The sequence below is a fragment of the Crinia signifera genome, chromosome 11, assembly GCF_055691185.1.
Source record: "Crinia signifera chromosome 11, ASM5569118v1, whole genome shotgun sequence".
NCBI lineage: Eukaryota > Metazoa > Chordata > Amphibia > Anura > Myobatrachidae > Crinia > Crinia signifera.
The window spans coordinates 107,183,206-107,194,989 of record NC_139227.1 but is presented as its reverse complement, the minus strand read 5'-3'; the positions used below and the strand labels follow the sequence as shown (position 1 = coordinate 107,194,989).

General features: G+C 44.9%; 2 long non-coding RNA genes across 2 annotated transcripts in view; one reads left to right on the top strand and one right to left on the bottom strand.

The window, feature by feature from the left end:
- The first annotated feature begins 7,532 nt into the window (after positions 1-7,532).
- Positions 7,533-8,985, top strand: LOC146046172 (uncharacterized). Its single transcript, XR_014465771.1, has 3 exons — positions 7,533-7,701; positions 7,811-7,939; positions 8,661-8,985. It is a non-coding gene; the product is annotated as an uncharacterized LOC146046172 (long non-coding RNA).
- A 2,423-nt stretch (positions 8,986-11,408) lies between these two features.
- LOC146044972 (uncharacterized) overlaps positions 11,409-11,784 on the bottom strand; it is a 1,335-nt gene continuing 959 nt past the window's right edge. Inside the window, exon 3 of the long non-coding RNA XR_014465358.1 lies at positions 11,409-11,733. This is a non-coding gene — a long non-coding RNA (uncharacterized LOC146044972). The remainder of the gene's footprint in view (positions 11,734-11,784) is intronic.

The window sequence follows — 11,784 nt, the reverse complement described above, 5'->3', positions numbered from 1 at the left end:
AAAATGTCTCTGGCTCTCTCTCAGTCTCTGGTTCTCTCTCTCTCTCTCTCTCTCTCTCTCGATATATCTCCTATATATTTGGCTACATCTGTCACTCAAAGTGGGTGTCTGTGTCTATAACGCTCTGTTCCTGGACTTTCCTCTTAATGTGTGATTGCCTTCATCTGTGCTGAACACCTTTCTGAGAAATTAACCTGTTTAAAACAGGTGATGGCAATCATACATTAAGGGGAAGTCTAGAAACAGAGCATTGTGTCCCTCCTGGAGAGGGTCATGTTGGGAGGTATGTGACAGAGAACCAGTCCAGTGAGCCCACAGACAGTGCCAGACACCCACTGCCTTCCCATGTTGCCCAGCACTGCTACTCCACAGCCACCAGATGAGCGCCCCCCTCCCGCGATTTGCGGCAAAACCTCCCCCCCCCCCTCCCGCGCCCCCCCCCCCTCCCGTGATTCGCGGCAAAAACACCCGCTCCCCCGTGACCCCCCCTACCGCGATTCACAGCAAAAACACCCCCCGCGACCCCCCCTCCCGCGATTCGCTGCAAAAAGAACCCCCCCACGACCCCTCCCGCAATTCGCGGCATAACCACCACCCCGCGACCCCCCCCTCCCACGAATCGCGGCAAACCCTCCCCTGTGACCCCCCCCCCTCCATTTGCGGAAAAAACACCCCCCCGCGACCTCCCTCCTGTGATTCGCGGCAAAAAGAACCCCCCCGCAATCCCCCCTTGCACGATTGGCGGCACCCCCCCTGCCACCCCCCTCCCGCGATTCACCTGCAAAACACTGACATGGCTATGGTCGACAATGAAAAAGGTTGACATGGTGTAGTCTACATTATTATCTTGCGTCAGTCTCTGGAGTGCCGGCCTGGTCTATCATAGACCCATCTGCAATTATATATATATATATATATATATATATATATATATATATATATATATATATATATAGCCTGATAATAATGCACACGCATTGAAACATTGCTGTATGTATGTCTAATTGGACAAGGTTGGAGTGCCGCCTCTCAATACCAAATAAGTCGACATTGCCGTCAACTAATGCACCCAACCAGCAACCTGTTGTGCCTGGTCACACTACAAGTAGATAGATAGATAGATAGATAGATAGATAGATACAAATAGATAGATAGATTGATTGATTGTTTGATTGATTGATTGATAGATTGGTGTTGTGGTTTTGTATGCTGCTTTACATCAATAATGCATGTTGATAATACTTATATATGTGTAAGAAGATGCAAGTAGTGACATTTCTACATGTTTGCACAACCAAAAATAATGTTATGCATGCAGCATTTCTGCCCTAAATTGTGTCCTTGTTCAATCATGTAGTGAGGTGTGTTAATCTTGTTTTTCTAAATTTCAGGTGATAAGGGGTTTCCCTGTTTATCCTGGCTCCTTACTCCACTGTCGAACCCCCTTTCTGAAGCAGATCACAATTTTCAACGTGCACATAAGGCCACCAGATGTGTGATAGAAAGATGCTTTGGCGTATTAAAATCTCGCTTTCGGTGCCTAGATAAGTCTGGTGGCTTGTTGTTGTACAGCCCCCAAAAGGTCTCGAAAATTGTGATGGCTTGCTGTTTTCTTCACAACCTCTGTCTGGATCAAGATCTACCAGACATTGAGGGCGGAGAAGACAGTGAGACTGATTTGGAAAATGAAAGATCTGGTGATAGATGGAGTACAGCTTCTGGGCGGCAGATTCGCGATGAGCTCATCCAGGCATCCTTTAGTGGTGAGTAACAATGGCATATGGCCAACAATCAAGACATCCTCTATGCACATATCACGGGTCACAATATAAATAACTGTTAAGGTGGCCACAGACGTCATAAATTTGGTATGCAATTTCTAAACATTTGCCCGATATATCGTCAAATGTGTTCCGATAATCGGTCATACATCTCTCCATTTCAGTCAGATGTGTGCTCCTGTGGATCTTTATCTGAATATTATGATGTTAAGTGCTGCACGAAAGATCAGTATATTTGTCAAAAGATCCCTAGGAACGCACATGCAAATTTTACACATATCTTTGATAAAGATGTCCGCTTCACCAAATTATTTTGTCCAACACCAACAAAAGATTGCAAGGCTAATTGATGCGCAAATCTTAGAGTGGCAGATCTTTCTAGTGTGTGGGCACGTTTACACTTAACAATTGGCTTCACATGTCTACCATTAGTGGTGTCTACGTAACCTTTGTAATAGTAGAACGTACATAATTTGTTCGTCGGGAGGCTTGCCACCTAGCAACAGCTGGTGGGTTATGGTGTAAGCCTCCCGACATACGCTGGAATGGTATAGTGAAATAAAATTTTCACTTACCTTACCACAGCCAGGGGAGTAGGGAGCTTAGCTGCTGATGCATGACATGTGCACAGGCAGTGCACATATACTGCAGGTCATGCAGGTGCACTCTAGTCACATGCACCTGCTGTATATAAGGCTAAGCTCCGCCCCCTGAGGTCAGATTTTACCTCAGCGCTGAAGGAAGGAGGAAGCTGTGTCTGTGTCTGCTACAGACAGACTAATAAAATCCCCATCCTTCAGCAAAACAAACGGCCCTCCAAACATTACATGGCTGTGGCTGCTTATACCTCCTCTTCCTCACAGAATGAGGTATTATTTAAGAGGAGAAAGTTATTTAACCCTGTCAGGTCGGAAGACAGCAGGGAAGTTTCTGTGGAGAAAGGAGAGCCCAGTCAGGCAGAGTTTCTTCAAGAGATGCCTGTTCAGGCAATAACATCTCTTTACCAGGTATTGCCTGCAGTAGGAATACCTGAGAGGTCTGTAAAAGGAGAAAGGAGAGCCCAGACAGGCAGAGTCTCCTCCTCCCCTTGCCTATTCTCACAGTGTTGTGGAAAGGCACAAAAATAAACAAACAACAGTACATGTTTCTTCAAGAGATGCCTGTTCAGGCAATAACATCTCTTTACCAGGTATTGCCTGCAGGAGGAATACCTGAGAGGTCTGTAACAGACCACCCTCTCTTGCCCATGGCCAGCACATTTTCCTGCCTGTCACTGGCAGTATGCTCAACAACAAGCTCATAACAGGGACTAGTGCTCAGAAAAGGGACTAGTCACCACAGTACACAGTCCCCAGCTAACTCACAGGGAGTGGCTTGGGAGTTGGAGGATGTAACAAGATCCAGTGAATCCTCTCACAGGGGTGAATATAGTGATTTGCAAATGACCTGAGTGGCATTGGCAAGTGAAATGCCCCATTTATGCTATACACAGCACACTCTGCCCTGAACAAGTGCTTGAGGTGTAGTAATTCACCCAGCTGGCTTTTGCAGCCCCTCATTAAGGAGGACAGATTGTTCTCTGTAACACCTGGGCATTCCTGAAATCCCTGCCCTTTTTACCCTAGAGATTGACTCTGCTTTCTCAGCACAAGTGGGGGGAAAAGTGCTGCAAAAAATAAATAAATAAAAATAAATAAAGTTCATAGTAACTGACACTGTGGGCCAGTATTATTTGCCCTGGATAAGGCAGAGTAAAAAGGGTTCCAGCGAACTCCCTAGATTCCCTGCTTCCAAATGGCCCTATTGAAAGCTGTTAATAGAGCTACCCTGATGATTGGCCAGGCCTTTAATTCTATTTCAAATGCCTGCAGAACTGCCAGCAAGCAAGTGCAGATCTCAGTAATGTAGCTCCTGCATCAGTGGATGTCCCAAACCTAATTCTGATCTTTCAGTCCTGACTTCATACACAAGGTTAAGTTCTGCTAAAGTCCCCAGCCCTTCAAGGGGCCTGTTTGCTAGGAGGGTCATTCTGTTAGAGCCAGCAGTTTGAACCTAGAGCAATGTGACAGCCACAGAGTGCTCAGAGGAGGCTTCTCCCAGACACAGGTCACGAGAGGTGAAGTGAATATCATCCTAATAAAGACAGAGGATTCCTCCCTGTCTTTCCAGAGCATTGGCCTCCTGTAGGCGAACTACCATGTACAGGTGGGAGGAAGGGCATATTCCCCTTGTTCCTTTTCCTAACCAGATATGCTCCCATCCAGGGAACACTAGTTCTGGATGCTGGATAAATAATGTCCCTGGCCCTTTAACAGGGCTAGATCGATTCGGCAGACAATTGCAAATAGGTTGGGTCAGCTACCATTTCCCTGTAAGGAAACAGGACCTTTCATATAGGCCAGTACTGAATATATATGAAACCTTGGTCTTTCCATATGGAGGGTTTAGCAGATATACCCTTTAGGCTGGTCCAAGCTAAACATTGTAGCTAAACAGACCCGAAGGAGGCATTGAACATGATACTGGAACATCCAAATCATAGGAGGCTGCTAAGTTCCCTGTGGAGAGACGTTCCATGCAACTGGACTGTAATGGATTTCGGACTGTCCAATGCCCCTTACATACTCATATGCATCATGAAGGCAGCAATTACACACCTCAGACAGTAAAGGGTTCACTGTTATTATCTACCTAGGTAATCTCCTGGTAGTGCATGCAGAACAATTGTCCCCCTTTTCTCCCAGGTATCTTATCCTGTCGCTCCTCTGGCATCTAGGTTTTCATAAGAACCTTGAGAAATTTGTATTAATACCTTCCCAATCTGTTGTCTTTCTGGGGTCTTTGATAGATTCCTCTTCTTTATCAATAGCGGTTCCCTCAGACAAGTGGAACGCCATACAAGTCTGTTTCTTAGGTGCTCAGTTTTCACTGAGAGACTTGGCTAGGCTGATAAGGAAAATGAGAGCCTCAGATCCTGGGTTTTCTCCACGTACCTCTCATATGCAGACAATTCCAGAACCTCCTATCATCCCTTATTTGACAGGATTAGGACAGACAAAATGATACTATATCCCATAGTCCACAGGGAGATTCACAGTTGGAAAACATTTCCTATTCCAGATCTCCCCTACCTCCTACTCCAGACATAGTCATCACATCAGATGCATCCCTCATGGGCTGGGGGGCATTCACCCAGTGCAATACAGTAGGAGGGAAGTGGACCGCTTGAGATTCTAAAGCTCATATCAATCTCAGAGCTAAGAGCTGCCAGATTGGCTATATCCTCTGTATTTCCCTCAGACCCACGGGATAATTCAGTTCAGCTCTGTCTGGACAACAAAACCACTGTTTATCTACCTCAAAAGAATAAGAGGCACTTGATCTTGCATTCTCTGTCAGCAGGCAATAAATGCCTGGAAGTGGGCAGTACAGCGGTCCATTCTCCTGTTTGCTACATGCATACAAGAAGAGTTAAACAAGATAGCCATTTCCTTATACATAACCAGTCATACTGTGGATTGAGCGACTCTCCAGTTCCTTCGGAGGTGTAGATTTAGATCCCACTGCTGCCATAACACACCAGAGATCTTTCTCAGAATTGCAAAGACCTTGGGTCACCCACAAGTGGATACGTTTGCAACACCATCAAACGTACAAGTTCTGACATTCATATCCAAATATCAAGGGACTCTCCACATGGATGCTATGTCCTTTTTCGCGGGCTGACATTCCACTTTCATATGCCTTTTTCCCTCTGGCTCTGTGGTTGTGGGTCATCCACAAAATCAAAACAGACGTGTCCAAAATACCCAAATATTTCTGGCATACTCTGTCTGGCCCTCCAGAGTTTTGTTCCCTTTATCAACCTTTTTCACAAGGTTCCGGGCTTCCTCTAGGTTCATCTACAGACTGCTTCCAGGGCAGCACAGACCTACTAAAACATCTTCCACATTGTATGTGGATTGCAACATTACTAGGTTGCAGACCATTCCCAACCTCTCTGCCTTTTCCACGCCTTGCCTGTTTTAGGCCTAGAATAAGATCCAGATATCACTCCATAATTGAATTTCTAGCCTTACAGTCCTCTAACCTTCCTTCTTCAGGCCCCCTTTTCCGAGCCTAGCATAACTCTGGACTTCCTTGCCACCACATTCGAAACAGATTTGGCTTATGCCAAGATATGCTCATATGGCTTGACTCTAGCTCTCCTTATCCCAGGCCTCAGAGAATAAGAATACTTAAAGGATTCTTTCTAGCTAGCCCACCATGCTATGGCATTCTACCTGGTGGGACATTAATCCCTTTTTGTACTTCTTGGCCACTATACCACCATCTGCAGATATCTTTGGCCTTTCAAAGAAGTTAGCTTCACTGTTAGCCCCTGCCTTTGCAGCCAGAGGGGCTGAGTTTTCGTCAAACCACATATCTGAACCTGGATGACCCCTACGCCAATGGGTTTCCTTATTATTCTACGGGACACACAAAAACAAGTTCCATGCACACACCTCTGGTGGAATGTGATCTGGTCAGAGACCAGTCAGATCCAGATCTTTGTATAGTTGATTGCCAATCCACTTACTTACCCCTCACAGTACCTGTAAGGAGAGACATCAAACAAACTTCTCTCTCACATGCCAGAATATTTTTCATCCTGCCAGACCTTTTTATGACCAGGGAGTGTATAGTTTCCACCATACAGAGTTCTGGAATAGACACTCCACTTCAGAGGCCATCCCCTTCACTGTGACGCAGTTAATTCAATGGCTGCTAGAGGCTTACCATTTCAGCCTGTATTGCAAGCTGCACATTGTTCATCCGCTTGGACTTTCTTTAGACATTGCTGGAGGCCTTCTGGTTCTCAAAGAATTGCGTTCCTTAGAGCAACCACCAGGTGTGTGGTAGTCTACCCACCAGCTGTTGCTAGGTGGCAAGCCTCCCGACGAACAAACACTAGTTTGCAGGAATCTATGATCTGCAAACTCTCTTTGTTCTAGGGAATAGGATTGCCACCTAGCAACAGCTCCCACCCTTCCCACCCAGTACCTTGCTAGGTCTGCTGCTTGTTCTCTCTAAGGTTCGGTTATATACCTAACTTATCCTTTGATTCAAGGCACTCCAAAGGCCTAGAAGAAGCAACAAGTGCAGTCACCTAAAGATCAGAAATTAATTATTTCCTCTTCTCTGCTATACTCACAAGTTTGCCTCAGTTTATAACATGCCTGGCTACAGTACAGCATGGAAGTTATTTCAGTTGTTGGTTCCTAGTCCAACCCAGTTTCATTCTTACTCCTTCCAGTAGAGTTTCTCAGATCTGATCTATGTTCGTTATGAATGTTCTAGTTAACATTTATTTTTGCATACAATGGTCTTTGCATACAATGGTATTTCTCTCTTGTTCCACTTTAGGATTGCCATCTGTAAGCTTCTGTAAAATCTGACCTCAGGGGGCGGAGCTTAGCCTTATATACAGCAGGTGCATGTGACTAGAGTGCACCTGCATGACCTGCAGTATATGTGCACTGCCTGTGCACATGTCATGCATCAGCAGCTAAGCTCCCTACTCCCCTGGCTGTGGTAAGGTAAGTGAAAATTTTATTTCACTATACCATTCCAGCGTATGTCGGGAGGCTTACACCATAACCCACCAGCTGTTGCTAGGTGGCAATCCTATTCCCTAGAACAAAGAGAGTTTGCAGATCATAGATTCCTGCAAACTAGTGTTTTCAAATTTTCAAATGTATATGCTTGATGCCTTAACTGTAAATGTTAATTGTAAGCCACACCAACATAACAATACATGTTATTTCCGAAAATCCTTATATATTGTTTGCACTTTGGTTCTGAAGGCTGAATGTGTGTGGGGCTTGTTCTCCTGGGCTCCCTGGTACCTGGATGTCATTTGCTGGCCGTTCTTTTGCGTGTAAGTATTGTTTCAGTGTAATGTTTGATGTTGTCTGAAATTTTACGTAAGGGTTCCAATTTTTTTTCATTTTTTTTCCATTTTGGTGTACATTGTTCACTGCTGAAAGCATCATGCATGAACCAACATCATATGCTGATGTTGATCACAACCACCTTCACACACAGCTTGGGTGCGGATTTCTGTGCTGCTGTTGCCATGGATGTCTGCCTCACTTCTGCTTGGCTACATGTGGATGGTAAGTTTTGGCCAAATCATGTGTGTACATTATGTCCTTCCTATATGTCAAAGTGTTAACTAATGTGGGTCTGGATTGTACATTGCAATGGTGACATGCCATGCTAATTGTTGTCATCTCTCACAGGCATCATCACCATGAAGTAGTTTGCATGTTACACCTACCTGTCTTTCTCTCCTGCAGCCTCCCGGGATTCTTCACACACAGCTAGGGCGAATTGTTATAAAGAGCTGGCCTAACAGATTTGTGTCTACAATGGCCAAATAGTTCACATAATGATGACATGGCTATATTGCGAGATGTGTTTGCATGCACTATACTGTGTAGAAGTAAAGCTGTGTACACACGGGGGCAATAGGGCCAGAAATATCTTGAAATGGGTTTGCAGCCAACCATATTGGCAGTGATGGGTGTGTGCCCCGGCGATCATTTGCCAGGTGGGTTTCCCACAAAATAAACATCACTGGTGGCAGGACCTTGCTCTTGCAACTAGCTGATGACGGCTGCGGCATTTTCCACCAGAGATTCCCTTTCATCATCGACCATCTCTGGTCCATGATGAAAAGGAGAAACAGAGCAATATAGTGTGCTGCCATATATTGCTAGCAATATATGGCTGAGCTATCTATCTCCCCCGTCTGTACGCGGCTTAAGTGAATGCTATATTTATATGTGTGTTGGTTTTTTACATGTGTTAATGTATTTTTTTTATTCCTAATAGGTGTTCTATGGTGTCAATACACATGTCCATTTTCTTCGGCTTCCTCAGGAATGTTGATGATGTGAATGTTACATCTGCAAACACAGATTTTTGGTTGTGTGTGTATGTGGGTGACCACATACATTGTAGTTTTTTCCTATGTGTACTGTGAAGAGATGTCCATACGGTTGTGTAGTGCAATAAATATTTCAACCTTATGTCAGATGATGTGCTGTGGGTCAATAAAAGGTAATACCAAGCAGAACATGTGGTAACCAAAAAAAATTTACTCTTGCATTAACATCATGCAAAAATGTACACAAGCAACATTATTTACCCCCCCGCTTTGAAGGCCTTGCCCCCTTTACATTTTGTGTTTGTTTCTGAGTTTGCCGGCTTGACCGGCGTGTTGGTGAAGGGAGGGGAGTAGACAGGGGCGTAGCGCTGGTGCTCTGCGATGTGGTGCTCTGCGATGTGGTGCTCTGCGATGTGGTGCTTTGTTGGGCCGCCATAATATTTCGTTCACGTAATGACCCAGATATGTCTTCAAAGAGCCTGGTATGGCTACTGTGTTGCTGGCATAGGGACTCCATCAGCGAGACCATTCTATTTTGGAATGTCATCTGATCGACCCGCATTGCCGTCACACACTTTAACATGGTGCGATTGTCTTTATGCAGAAGTGCTTGTGTTCTGGCAATGCGTCCGGTTTCCAAATGTAACCTCTCTAGATGTGCTGCTTGCACCTTAAAGGTTGCCTCACATCGGGCTTGGTGGGCAGCCCAATTGTTGAAAAAATCTGCAGCAGGACCACCAGCTTGCGGTTCGGGGCTGAAAGTCAGCTGGGGGCTATGTGGCATTCGCCTGGGTGGGGGAGATGGGGTGTTTTCACGCAATGGCCACATTTGTTCCGCCTCTTCTCTTGATGCACTCACATCAGGCTCGTCAGCACCTACAAAAATGGATGCATATATCATTACTATTAGTCCATTTGCATTTTCTAGTCTAACACTAGCAAGACCACTTTCCAATACATCAATTATGTAAGGCAACTTAGGTGTGTGCTCAAATCTTCACTCATAATTAAGCCTATGATGTAAAGTATATCACCTGCGACCATATTGCCAGCCATTTCAGACCCTATTGTCCCCGTGTGTACACAGCATTACCGTTGCAGTATGCCTATTATTCTGTTATGCTGGTAGTTCAAATTTTACAACAACATGGCTAAAAGCATGTGCAGTGCAGCTGGGCCAGATGTAACATGTGCAGAGACAGATAAATTTGCCTGGGGTATGTGGAAGCAGAAATCTCAAGTGCTGTGTTCTTTAAAATAAGCACATTATTTAGGCTGCACTGGAGTTTTAAAACATAGAAATGTGATCAACTTGCTATCCATGTTACATCTGCCCCACCGGCGCTGCACCTGGGTTATCCAATTTGGATTGGGACATTTTGGTTTGCTGTGAGCAGAATATACATGGATGTCCACTTATAAGGCTGCCGCAGCAAAAGAGCACATGAAGCACTCACAGTGTATGTGATTGAAGCTGTGATTTCAAAACCAATAACAGTGATGCACTGCATTAATACACATTCAATTAGCAGGTCACATGTTACTGAAAAACTACAGGTAGTGGGTATAATGTTGACAACACTGTATGGCTAATGGCTAAAACCACGATGAAAAGCAGTAACCTTCTGGACTTTCACACTAATGAATAAATGATGTAATCTGCTGCACTGATGAGCTGGCCAAACAAGGGTGTGTCAAATTAGGTGATAACAACCAGTAATTAGTAGTGAAGGCCATGAGCTAGGGTTAACACCTTTCCCCTTTAATTCAGGACACATATTAATTACACAGGTTCTGTGGCTGGGTGACTTCAAGACTCCATTTCACCTGGTTTTAAACTTCCACAGAACCTGTGTAATTAATATGTGTCCGGAATTAAAGGGGAAAGGTGTTAACCCTATGCCATGAGCAGAGATTATGTTATTTTCAGCAAAGTGTTATAAGTTCTGTACACACTTACAGATGGTATGTTTGATGTAAGTGCTGTTCAATAAAAACTTCAACATTGATGTTGCGTACACACGGGTGCAATTATGTATGAAATTGCTGGCAAAATGTTCGGCCAGCAACCTGATTGCCAGTGTTTTCATGTGCAGCTGCTGATAGATGCCTGGGATTGTGCTCCCGCGGCCAGCCGTTCATGGTCGCTGGTCACAGGAGCATGCTCCTGCGACCAGCACCTTCCCCCAACGATCGCTGGGCAGGAGGTCAGCGCCCGATAAATCAGTGCTGTTCTCCCATGCCCTGCAACGCTGCTCCCTCCCTCCTCCCATCACCTGCTGCTGTTGTGCTCCGCCTACGGCCCATAGCAGTGTCTCCTTTTCATCGCTGATGAAAATGAGACAGTAGCAATATGATTGATGGGGATATATTGCTATCAAAATATCCCCAGCAATCATATAGACCCATGTGTACACAGCATAAGTTTTTGAATTCCAAGGGCAGCAATGGTGGTGAACGCTTGTAAAGACTGATGACTCTGACAAATTGGTTCCAACATTTGGATATATGCCATTTGGAACATTCTTACTTTGCCAGTTTTACATGTAATAGATTGGGCTATTTTGGAATCTGAAATGCTACCATAATGCTCATGGAATTGGTCCCCAACAGATACATCAGACAGAATATCTGTGTGTGTGTATGCACCTATATTGGGTGGCCATTATCACACGCATACAATAACCCCATCTGTCAACCTTGCCCACTACAGGAGGGGCATAATGTTATGTTCATGAACTTCCCTATTGATGTATGATTAGCATCACCTGTGCTGAAGTAGGGAGATCATTTGTTTTGGACTGGGACACAGATTTAAACATACATGAGATGGGAGTGCTGGAATTAAGCATTGTGTTTCTCCTGGAGCTGGTCATGTGATGTGGGATGTGCACCATGATATATTGTTACCTTGGTGGGAGTACAGTTGATGAGTGCCTTGCCGTTGTGGGGTGAGGACAGGTGGCCGTATAATGATTGGTCCCAGCAGAGGCGACGAGTCTGGCTCACATGCAGTTGCTACATAGGCAAAAAACATTGCAAAACATCAATCATCCCAAAATACCGGTG